Genomic DNA, 12,026 nt, shown 5'->3' on the forward strand with positions numbered 1-12,026 from the left:
CTGTCTCAAAAAAAAAAAAAAAAAAAAAAAAAAAGAAATGAAAAGGTGAGGAAATACGAACTAAACACACACTGTGTGGTCTTTAAGTGACAAACCCATGTTTCAAACACTTTCATGCAGGAGCCGTGTTTTATCATTCTTTCCTTGTTTACAGTCCCCGGCACAGGCTGGGATCTCAGCGAATATTTTCTTGCTGGCTGATGATGTGGTTGTCTGCATGTATATATTGGATTTTCTTCCGTATATAAAATAAGGAATTTTCAAAGATTTTGTGCCTGGAAGTGAAGCAATCAGCTAGCTCAGATATGACCAAAATAATCCAGGCCAGCTCTGGGTTTTAATATGAAAACTTTGTAGAAATAAGTAGGATGAACTGAAATTCTGAAAGCAGAAAGAAGCTAAGAGCAAACAAATTAAAAGATTGGAGTCTGGTCGAGTGTGGTGGCTCACGCCTGTAATCCCAGCACTCTGTGAGGCAGAGGTGGGTAGGTTGCTCAAGTTGGAGACCAGCCTGAGCAAGAGCAAGACCCCATCTCTACTAAAAATAGAAAAACTAGCCAGGCATTATAGTGGGTGCCTGTAGTCCCAGCTACTTGGGAAGTTGAGGCAAAAGGATCACTTGAGCCCAAGAGTTTGAAGTTGCTGTAAGGTATGATGCCACGGCACTCTACTGAGGGTTACAAAGCGAGGCTCTGTCCCCTCCCCCCAAAAAGAAAACAAAAAGAAATGGACAATGTTTCACTGAAGAAGATATACAGACGGTGAATAAGTGCATGAAAACATCTTTTATCTGTCTTTACACAAAAGAGTGTTTTGACGCACCTGTGTGTAGATGCACCTGCAAATATGTACTGAACACCTACTATATGGTGGGCCTTGTTGTGCTAGGTGCTAGGCAGTTACAGAGATGAATGAGAGGCGATTTCTACCTTGAAGATGTCCTTGGTGAAATGAGGACACCCTGGACATATTCTTGATCAAATCTCACTTTTGTTGTTAGATGAATGCAGATAAAAAGGTTGCAACAACCATGCAAAGTGTTTTTGTAGATACAGACAAACTTATACTAAAATGTATGTGGAAAGGCCCAGGCCTTACAATAGCTGAAAAAAATCTTGCAAAACAAGAAAAAAGTAGGAAGCATCACTCTGCCTCACATTAAGGTTTCCTGTGGCGCCACTGTAATCAAGAGAGTGTGATCCTGATGGAGGGATAGACAACTAGATCCATGGAAGAGAATAAAGAATTGGGAAATAGGCACACACAGTATAACTAATTTTTGACAAAAGTGCAAAAGCAAATAAGTGGAGGAAGGGTAGCCGTCTTAGAACATTTTGTGTTGTGTAACAGAATACACAGACTGGTTAGTTTATAATGAATCCGAACTTATGTGGTTCACAGTTATGGAGGCTGGGAAGTCCACGGATGAGGGGCCACATCTGGTGAGGGCCTTCTTGTTGCACCATAAATGGTGAGAGAGAGAAAGAACGAGAGGGGCTGAATTCACTTTTGTAACAAACTCTCTCCCACGATAACAACATTAATCCACTCTTGAGAGCAAAACTCTCACGACCTAATCACCTCCAGTTAGGTCCCATCCCCCAACACTGTTGCTTAGGGGGTTAAGTTTTTAACACATGAACTTTGGGGGACACAGTCAAACCAAAGGCTTTTCAACAAATGATACTGAAGCAAGGGGACATCTGTAGACAAAGAGAAAAGAAAAGAATCTTGACCTAAGTGTCTTAATCTTAAATAAAAAAGGTAAATCTATAAAATTTTTAGGAAAAAACATAGGAGAAGATCTTTGAGACCTAGCTCTAGGCTAAGAGTTATTAAACTTGATTCTAAAAAATATTTGACATCTTAAGTTTTGCTCTGTAAGGCCGTATTAAGAGGATGCAAGGATAAACTACAGACTGGGAAAAATATTTATAAAACAAGTGCCTGACAACGGACAAGAATCTAGAACATATGAAGAACTCTCAAAAGTCAACAGTAAAAAAGAGGAAACAATCCAAACAGAGCCTGGGCAAAAGAAATGAACAAACTTTTCACTGAAGAAGGTAAACAGATAGCAAATAAGTGCATGACAAGATACTCAACATCACTAGCCACTAGGGAAATGCAAATTAAAGTCACAATGGCATATCACGTCTGCCTATCAGAGCAGGCACATAATGACATCACCAAGTGCTGGGGAGGATGAGAAGCTGCATTGATGGTGGGAACGTAAAATGGTATCACCACTCTGGAAAATGGTTTGACGGTCTCTCTCTCTCTCTCTCTTTTTTTTATTTCATCATAGCTGTGTACATTAATACTATCATGGGGTACAGTGTGTTGTTTCTATATCAGTTTGAAATATGTTCATCCAACTGGTTAACAGAGCCTTCATGTCATTTTCTTAGTCATTGTGTTAAGACATTTATATTCTACATTTAGAAAGATTCACACATACCCTTATAGGATGCAGTGTCTTTTAAAAATTAAACATGTCTCTATTGTGTAACACAGCAATTGAATTCTTGGGCATTTATCTCAGAGTAAAGAATTTATGTTCCCACAAAAAGCTGTACCTGAAAAATTTAATTTATTATAACTGGAAACAACCCAGTTGTCCTTCAGCAGGTGAATGGTTAAACAAACTGGGACATCCATACCGTGGAATACCACTACTACCGATGCGTACAACTTGGATGAGGCCTGAGGAAATTATACTAAATAAAAAACTAAAATACTGGGCAGCACATGTGGCTCAGTAGGGAGAGCACCAGCCCCATATACTGATGGTGGTGGATTTGAACCTGGCTCTGGCCAAACTGCAACAAAAAAATACCTGGGCCTGTGGCAGGCACCTGTAGTCCCAGCTGAGGCAACAGAATCACCTAAGCCCAAGAGCTGGAAGTTGCTGTGAGCTGTGTAATGCCATAGCACTCTACCGAGGGCGACAAAGTGAAACTCTGTCTCTAAAAAAACGAAAACTAAAATATTATGCTAAATGAAGAAATCTGTCTCAAAGGTTATATACAGCCTGATTCCATTTATACAACATTCTCGCCTTTTTTTTTCTTGTTATATCTATTGATATTTAGTGTGCTAAAAATGAAAACAGAAGCTGGGCACAGTGGCTCATGTCTGTAATCCCAGCACTCTTGGAGACCGAGGTGGGTGGATCACCTGAGCTCAGGAGTTGAGACCACTCTGAGCAAGAGTGAGACTCCATTTCTAGTAAAAATGGAAAGACTAACCAGGCGTTGTAGTCCCAGCTACTTGGGAGGCTGAGGCAAAAGGATCACGTGAGTCCAAGAAGTTGAGGTCGCTGTGAGCTATGACACCATAGCACAGAACCCCAGGGTGAATGAGTGAGACTCTGTCTCAAAAAAATAAATAAATAAAAATAAAAAACCAGAGACATTTAAAAATATTTACTTAGTTCATTTGAAAACAACAATCAATACATACATAGCATGGATACAAATAGCATACTTTTATAAAAACAAATATATTTTTCAAAATAAAAATTGGTGAGAAAAGTAGTATTGTTTCTTGTTCTTCAAGTCCTCTGTGATGTCTGGCATAATAGAATACAGCTGATGGTGATATTTGTGTCTTCATTCTATCTCTTACAATATGTTGTTTTAGTTGAAGTATATGAAGAATATTTTCATAACCTTTTCAAATACTTACAGATATACTTTTTTGATACTGCACATTAACTTAACAGGTAACTGTTTTTTTTTTTTTTAAAGATAAGTTTCAATATGGAACCTGAAACTGTATCAGTGAACCATTTTTACCCTACTATATTAAAATCCATTTATTTGGCTGGGTACAGTGGCTCACACCTGTAATCCTAGCACTCTGGGAAGCTGAGGCAGGTGGATTGCTTGAGCTTAGGAGTTCGAGACCAAGCCTGAGCAAAAGCAGCCCCGGTCTCTGTTAAAAATAGAAAAATTAGCCCAGCATTGTGGAGGGCACCTGTAGTCCCAGCTACTTGGGAAGCTGCACAAGAGGATTGCTTGAGCCCAAGAATTGAGGTTGCTGTAAGCTATGATGATGCCATGGCACTCTCCCCCAGGGTGACAGAGTAAGACTCTGTCTCAAAAAAAAAAAAAATTAAAAAATTAAAATAAAATCTATTTAATCTATCTTGTACTCTTTATTTACTTTACTTGTTTTTTTTTTTGTGACAGAGCCTTCTTTTTTTGGAGCCCTTAGCAGAGTGCCATGGTGTCATAGCTCACAGCAACCTCAAACTCTTGGGCTTAAGTGATTCCCTACGGGCACTATAGACACCCACCACAACACTGGCTATTTTTACAAGTGGGGTCTTACTTTTGCTCAGGCTGGTCTTGAAATCCTGAGTTTAGGCAATCCACCCACCTCAGCCTCCCAAAGTACTAGGAGCAAGCCTATCTATCTTGTACTCTTAGGGGACCTTTCTCTCCAGGCTTTTATTCAAAAGACTCTCCCAATCCTGGGCAAATAAAATGATTAGATGCAGTGGAGTAACTTCCCCAGGAGAAGTTAGATAGCAAATACATATGATAGAATACATGGCCTTGCCTCTTTGGTGTCTATAGAAGATTTTTTGTTTGTTTGTTTTAAATAGAGTCTCACTCTGTTACCCAGGGAAGAGTGCCATGGCATCATAGCTCACAGCAACCTCAAACTTTTGGGTTCAAGTGATTGTCTTGCCTCAGCCTCCTGAGTAGCTGGGACTATAGGCACCCATCACCATACTGCCTAGTTTTTCTAAACTTATTTTGGTAGAGATGGAGTCTCATTCTTACTCAGGCTGGTCTCGAACTCCTGAATTCAAGTGATCTTCCTGCCTTACCCTCCCACAGCCACTGCACCCAATCTATAGAGGATTCTTAAAATGGCAAAATCAAAACAATGGAGAACAGATAAGGGACCACCAGGAGTTAGGGACAGGTGGGGGAGGGCAAAGGGAGGCAGGCATGGCTATGCACTTTGAGGAGTGCATCATTCCTCAAAGTAACACTGATCCTCTCTCTCTCTCTTTTTATATGTGTGTGTGTGTGTACATTAACTTAAAATAAAAATAAAATTGTAGTATAGCAAATATGTAATCCAGTAACATAGTTATTTACTATTATTGTCAAGTATTACGAACTATGCAAATTGTATGCGCTATACTTTTATGCAACTAGTAGTTAGGTAGGTTTGGTTATCCCAGCACCACAAAGGACAGATGAGTAATGCATTGTGCTACAATGTTGCAATGGCTATGACATCAAAGGCCATGGGAATGTTTCAATCCCATTACAATTTTATGGGACCACCGGTGCATACACAGTCCCTCATTGACTGAAAGGCTGTCACGTAGCATGTGACTCAGTCAGCACCAGGTGTCCATATTCATGGGTTCCCCATGATGGATTCAACCTTCAGGTTGAAAACATTTTTAGAAATGGAGTCTTTACTGAACAGGTGCGGGTTTTTCACTGTGACCATTCCCTAAACAATACAGTATAACAATTGTTTCCACAGCGTTTGCATTGTAGTAGGCATTGTAAGTAATGCAGAGAGGAGGCCCAGAGGTTATGTGCAAAGTCTATGCTGTTTTACACCAAGGACTTGAGCATCCACAGATCTGGGTATCTGAGGGAGGGCCAGGAAGCAGTGCCCTGCAGATACCCAGGGACGATTCCGTCTACATGTTTGGGTGTGTCACGTATATATGAACAGCTCACTCCCCCAGGCAGAGCTAAGCAGCTTGGAGAGAAGGTGCCTTTTGATCTGTCTGTTTGGTTCCAGACATCCATGTATAAATACTATGCTGTCCTACTCCTTTCCCTTTGTCCTAAATTATAGTTCTCACTTGGCATTTTCAAGGCCCTGGAAAACCTCTCTCTCCTTTTTTAATTTGAGCACCTGCTATGGGTAGAACCTGCGCTGAGGGCTGGAGGAACACGAGGGTGACCAGGATCCAACTCCTGTCCTTCCAGGACACTAAATAATGATTTCAAGGTAAACTCCAGTAAGAGAGGGTGAGAGGAGAAAGCGTGCTTTGCTTTTGCACCAAAGCACGGTTCCTTGCCTCTTTCTTCCCACGGCGACCTTGAGAAGCAGTCTGAAGCCAGATTGCTAGAATTCACATCTTGATTCCATTTCTAATAAGGAGACAACTTTAGGCAAGTTCCTTACTCTCTTTGGAGCTTAGTTCTCACTGAAAACTGGAGATAATAATAGCCACTACATCACAGAATGATTTTGAGTAATACAAGGATTTGTACATGCACAGCACACAACAATATCCACCAGAGTAGGTGGTGGATGGGACAGAAGTCCACTACTACTGCTATCATGCTTGTTGGTCTTCTTTTTCCTTTTCTTTCCTTTTTTTTTTTTTTTTTTGAGACAGAGTCTCACTCTGTTGCCCTGGCTAGAAGCACCATGGAGTCATGGCTCACAACAATCTCAGACTCCTAGTCTCAAGCTGTCCTCTTGCCTCAGCCTCCTGAGTAGCTGAGACTACAGGTGCCTGCTGAGTCAACTGTGATAGTTTTTGTATTTTTAGTAGAGACAGAGTCTTGCTCTTGCTCAGGCTGGTCTCAAACTCCTGAGCTCAAGGGATTCCCCTGCTTTGCCCTCCCAGAGTGCTGTGATTACAGGTGTGAGCCACCATGTCTAGCTGATGAGAACCATCTCTAACTCAGAGACTCACCGTGCCATTCAACTGGGAGTGAGAACTGGGCCTGTATAACGAAGATGGATAGCAATTCAACATGGGGCACGGCTCAGGAAGGAAAGGCTTGAGGCAGTGTCCTGGGCTGGGGGCCTGCAGTGTGTCTGAGAGGTGGGGGATGTCCACTAGGGCCAGGGAGCCACAGGCTGTGTGGGTGCTGGAGAGGAGATGGGAATACAGGGGGGCTGAGGGTGAAAGGAAGAGCGGGAGGTGGAGCCATGCTGTAGAAGACTCTCCTTGTGGGCTTTTATCGTCTATAAAGGGGGAACCAGAAGATGCTGAAGACAGGTGGCATAAGTTCTTTTGTGTTCGGGGGGCGGGGGGTGATGCAGACTGCAGAGAGTGAGAAGGAAACTAAGGAGAGACTCAAGCAGGAGGCTGCTCCTTCTGTCAGACTGAATGAGGACCTGGCAATGGGAATGGGAAAATGAGAGAGAACTGGTGAGGCTAATTCAAAGATCTGAGAGTGATTGGAGGAGGACGTCTAGAATAACTCTAACATTGCCATTATCCAAGTTAGGGGACCTGGGAAGAGGTGCCAGTTGTGGCAAACAGATATGTCAGTTGATACGTGTTGGGTCTGAGATTCCTCAGTGACTCAACTGACTCTGAGGTCCTGGCAGTGGTGAGGGAGAGCAGAGACGAGACCCAGGTTTGTAAGTGGCGTGCGAAGGGATGGTGGTGGAACCTATGAGAATAGAGGGGCGTGAAGGCGCGAGGGCAGAGTGAGAACCCAGGAACTGGCCATGGGGCAGCCACTGTAATTGGGGGAATAAACGAGAAGCCAGAAAAAGAGCAGCTGGAGAGATGGGAGAAAATCCCAAAGTCATGAAGACCAATGGAGGAGAGAAATCCAAGGAAGAGGAAGGAGCCAACAGTGTTGAGAGGTACAAAGAAAAGAAATGGACACAGACCCGAGGAGAAGTGTCTGGATTTGGCAAGTGCCTAGAAAACTGAGAGTGTTTCCTAAGTCAGGAGTCATCTTCAGGGAACTGCAGCAAAAATGGGAGAAAGATAAATAAATTGACAATAAACTTAGAACTTATTAAACTTACTTAAAGAAGGTTGACCAAAAAAAAAAAAAAAAGCTTCAAAGGCAATAAATGAGACCGTGAGTGTCCTCTCAAATGCTTCTCTTATTCCTGTCACCACACATTCAGGGAGAGAGAAAGAAGGCACAGCAAGCCGGGAGCATCTGGCATTTACAAATTTTAGAAAGCTCTGGTCATCTTGAATTTTGGTCACTGACCTCTGACCTCTAAGATGAACCCCCTACCACTGTCTTGTCCACCCAGATTTTTAAAGGGGGTATAGGCTTTCTTATTTTTATTTATTTATTTATTTTTTTTTGGTATAAGATAGATTTATTAAGGGGCCTTGAGGACAAAAGCATGGTCTTAGGCAGCTGTAAGACAGATCTCTCACTGTACCATAACCCCCAACATCCAGGGCTTAAATCTGGGGGAAAGATGTACTATGGAAGTAATGTATAGGTGACAGAGTGCTGCTGGAATCAGTGCATCAGCATCAGGGGTTGTTTTAGAGAAAAGGGGAAGAAAGCTATAACCCAATTTTAACCCAGGAATATGGGGAGAGGGAGGGGAGGACGGGTGGAGGGAGGATGATTGGTGGGATCACACCTATGGTTCATCCTATAAGGGTACATGTGAATCTCTCTAAATGTAGAATATAAATGTCTTAACACAATAACTAAGAAAGACATGAAGGCTATGTTAACCAGTTGGATGAAAGTATTTCAAATTGTATACAGAAACAGTACACTGTACCCCATGATAGTATTAATGTACACTGTTATTTAATTTAAAAACGAGAGAGAAAAGGGGAAACTTAAAAATGAATAGGTTTTCCTACATAAAGAATAATATAGGTGGCCACATGCGGTGGCTCATGCCTGGGAGGCTGAGGCAAGAGGATCACTTGAGGGCAAGCAATACAGTGCAACTCTTATCATACATGCACCTGTAGTCCCAGCTATTCAAGAGGCTGAGGCAGGATGATTGAAGCCAGGAATTCAAGGTTACAATAAGCTATGATTGCACCACTGTACTTTAGCTGGGGGTGAGAGAATGAGATGCTGTCTCTTTATTTTATAAAAAGATAACTACATCAGCCAGATATTTTGGAGGCATTCCCAAACTCAGGGTTAGTCTGAGAATTGGCACTTAAAAGTACTTTCGGAGATCATACTATAATCTCTACTGGGGGCAAAGGAAAAGTTATATTAAAAAAAAAATCACAGCTTTCTTTTTTTTTTGATAACTTTGGCGAAATGTGGGTGACATACAAATTTGATGGGTAGGAACAGGAATGGGATTCCAAAGCTTCAGATGGGATAGGAACCTGAAATTTATCCTCCTGCATCCTCCTAGATTAAAATAATAAAGTTTCAGAGACCACAACTTCCCCTCCAGTTTTTGGCCTCTCACGTTTTGGGCCTGTGAAGAAGGCATCAGGAAGCCAGAGGCTGTGCTTTCAGCATTTTCCAAAGAAGAAGGGACCATTCAGAGGGAGACTTTATTGCAAAGGATATGACACTTAAGAAGTTTCCTTAAGAACCTTCAGTGAGGCCAAGCGCAGTGGCTCATACCTATAATCCTAGAACTCTGGGAGGCCAAGGTGGGTGAATTGCTTCAGCTCAGGTGCTCAAGACCAGCTTGAGCAAGAATGAGAGTCTCTACTAAAAATAGAAAAACTAGCTGGGCATTGTGGCAGGTACCTGTAGTCCCAGCTATTCAAGAGGCTAAGGCAGGAGGGTTGCTTGACCATGGAAGTTTGAGGTTGCTATGAACTATGACACCAGGGCACTCTAGCCAGGGCAACAAAATGAAACTCTGTCTCAACAATAAGAAAACAGGAACCTTCAATGAAAGTTCACTGTGGTAACTCATGTCTGTAATCCCAGCACTTTGGGAGTTGGAAGTGGAAGGATCCCTTGGGGCCAGGGGTTCCAGACCAGCCTGGGCAGTGGTATGGGGTATGGTGGTTCGTATCTGTAACTCTAGCTACTTAGGAGGCCAAGGTTAGAGCCTAGGAGTTAGAGGTTGCAGTAAGCTGTGATGGTGCCCCTGCCCTCCAACCTGGGCAATACAGCTAGACCCTGTCTCTTAAAATAATAATAATAATAAAAAGAACAAAAAAGAAAAAGAAAAGAGAAACATCAATGAAAGGCTATGCCTTTTTTCTATTAAAAATGGCTTTTAATAATGGTAAAATACATGTAACATAAAATTTACCACCTTAACCATTTTACATGCTCAGTTCAGTGGCATTAAGTATATTCACACTGTTGTGCAACCGTCACCGCTGTATATATATCCACAGGACTCTTTATCTGGTAAAACTGAAACTCTGTACTCGTTATACAATAACTCCCCATTCCTCCCTCCCATGGCAGCCACCATTCCTCTTTCTTTTTTCTTTTCTTTTCTTTTCTGTTTTCTTTTTTTTGAGACAGGGTCTTGTTCTGTCCCCATAGGCTGGAGTGCAGTGGCATCATGATAACTCACAGCAACCTCAGACTCCTGGGCTCAGGTGATCTTCCTGCTTCAACCTTTCAAGTAGTCGGGACTACAGGCACCCGCCACCATACTCAGCTGATCTTTCTGTTGAAAAGGGGCCTTGCTCTTGCTCAGCCTGGTCTCAAATTCCTGGCTTCTAGTAATTCTCCTGCCTTGTCTTCCCGAAGTGCTAGGATTGCAGGCATGAGCCACTGCACTTGGCCTCTACTTTCTGTTTCTCTGATTTTAACTACTTCAGGTACCTGACATAAGTGAAATTATATAGTATTTGTTCTTTTGTGACTGGACTATTTCATTTAGCATGCTACCTTTACGGTTTATCCCTGTTGTAGCACGTGTCAGAATTTCCTTTTCGGGGCTGCATAATATTCCATCATGTATATGCCACAGTTTATCCATTTAGCCATTGATGAACATTGGATTACTTCCACCTTAGGCTATTATAAATAATGCTGCTATGAACATGTACAAATATCTCTGCAAATCCTTGCTTCCTAGGACTTGAGTACATCCCCAGAAGTGAAACTGTAGGATCATATGAGAACTCTGTTAAGTTTTTAGGGAGCTGCCACCCTGTTTTCCGAAGTGGCTGCATCATTTTACACTCCCATCAACAGTGCATAGAACTCCCCGTTGTTACCAGCATAGGCTCTTCTCTTTTGACCGGCATTAAACTATATAGCTAGAATGAGGTAAGTAGCTTAATGGTCCACACATATTTAAATTCACTATTATTGGGTGGTGCCCATAGCTCTGTCAGCAGGGCTCCAGCCACATACATCAAGGGTGGCAGGTTGGAACTCGGCCCAGGCCAGCTAAAACAACAATGACGACTGCAACAACAAAAAAGCCAGATGTTGTGGTGGGTGCCTGTAGTCCTAGCTACCTGGGGGCTGAGGCAAGAGAATCGCTTAAGCATAGGAGTTTGAGGTTGCTGTGAGCTATGATGCCATGGCACTCTACCCAGGGTGACAGCTTGAGACTCTGTCTCAAATAAGTAAATGTACTATTATTATTTTTTCTTTGGGTAAATCAAATTAGAGCAAAAGGAAGTATTGCTTTAGATACTAAAGTTTAGCATCTAAGAACATCTTCATGAAACGCCAGTTACTCTCAGCTAGAGTAAGGAAATCATGGGGCCTATTTGAGAAGTGAATCTCGTTCAGGTAATGTGGTAATGACAGCACTATTCCAAAAGTTAACATTTATTTAAATAGTACAGGTGTCTATAGTACAAGCTACTTGGGATTCTGAGGCAAGAGGATCACTTGAGCCTAAGAGCTTAAGGTTGCTGTGAGTTCTGATGCCACAGCACTCTACCCAGGGCAACAAAGTGAGACTCTGTCTCAAAAACAAACAAACAAGCAAACAAAAAACCCCATTTATTTAGGATTTGCTGTATCGCAGACCAGCACTGACCAAATACTTCCCATGTATGATCTCAATGAATCCTCCCAACACCTCTAGGAGACCAGTGCTGTGATTGCTTCCACTTAAACAGAAGAGATTTGGGGCCTAGTAAAGTTGTGACTTGTGCAGAAACATAGAAATTTCCTAAGCCAGTAGCTAAAACCAGCCACAACCATCTCTCTGCACTCTATAGAAAGTTGCATTAATCAGTAGGGAGATACCACTTGTGCAAAAGATGCATGGACATTAAGTATAGTGTCATTTATAAGAGTGTAACATTGGGAAAAGCTTATATGCCTATCAACAAGGTTTTGATTAAACTAATGACAGTGCACTCACAGAAGGGAATAGTTATGCAT

This window comes from Otolemur garnettii, unplaced genomic scaffold (genome assembly GCF_000181295.1).
Source record: "Otolemur garnettii isolate 467f Iridium unplaced genomic scaffold, OtoGar3 scaffold00120, whole genome shotgun sequence".
Lineage (NCBI taxonomy): Eukaryota > Metazoa > Chordata > Mammalia > Primates > Galagidae > Otolemur > Otolemur garnettii.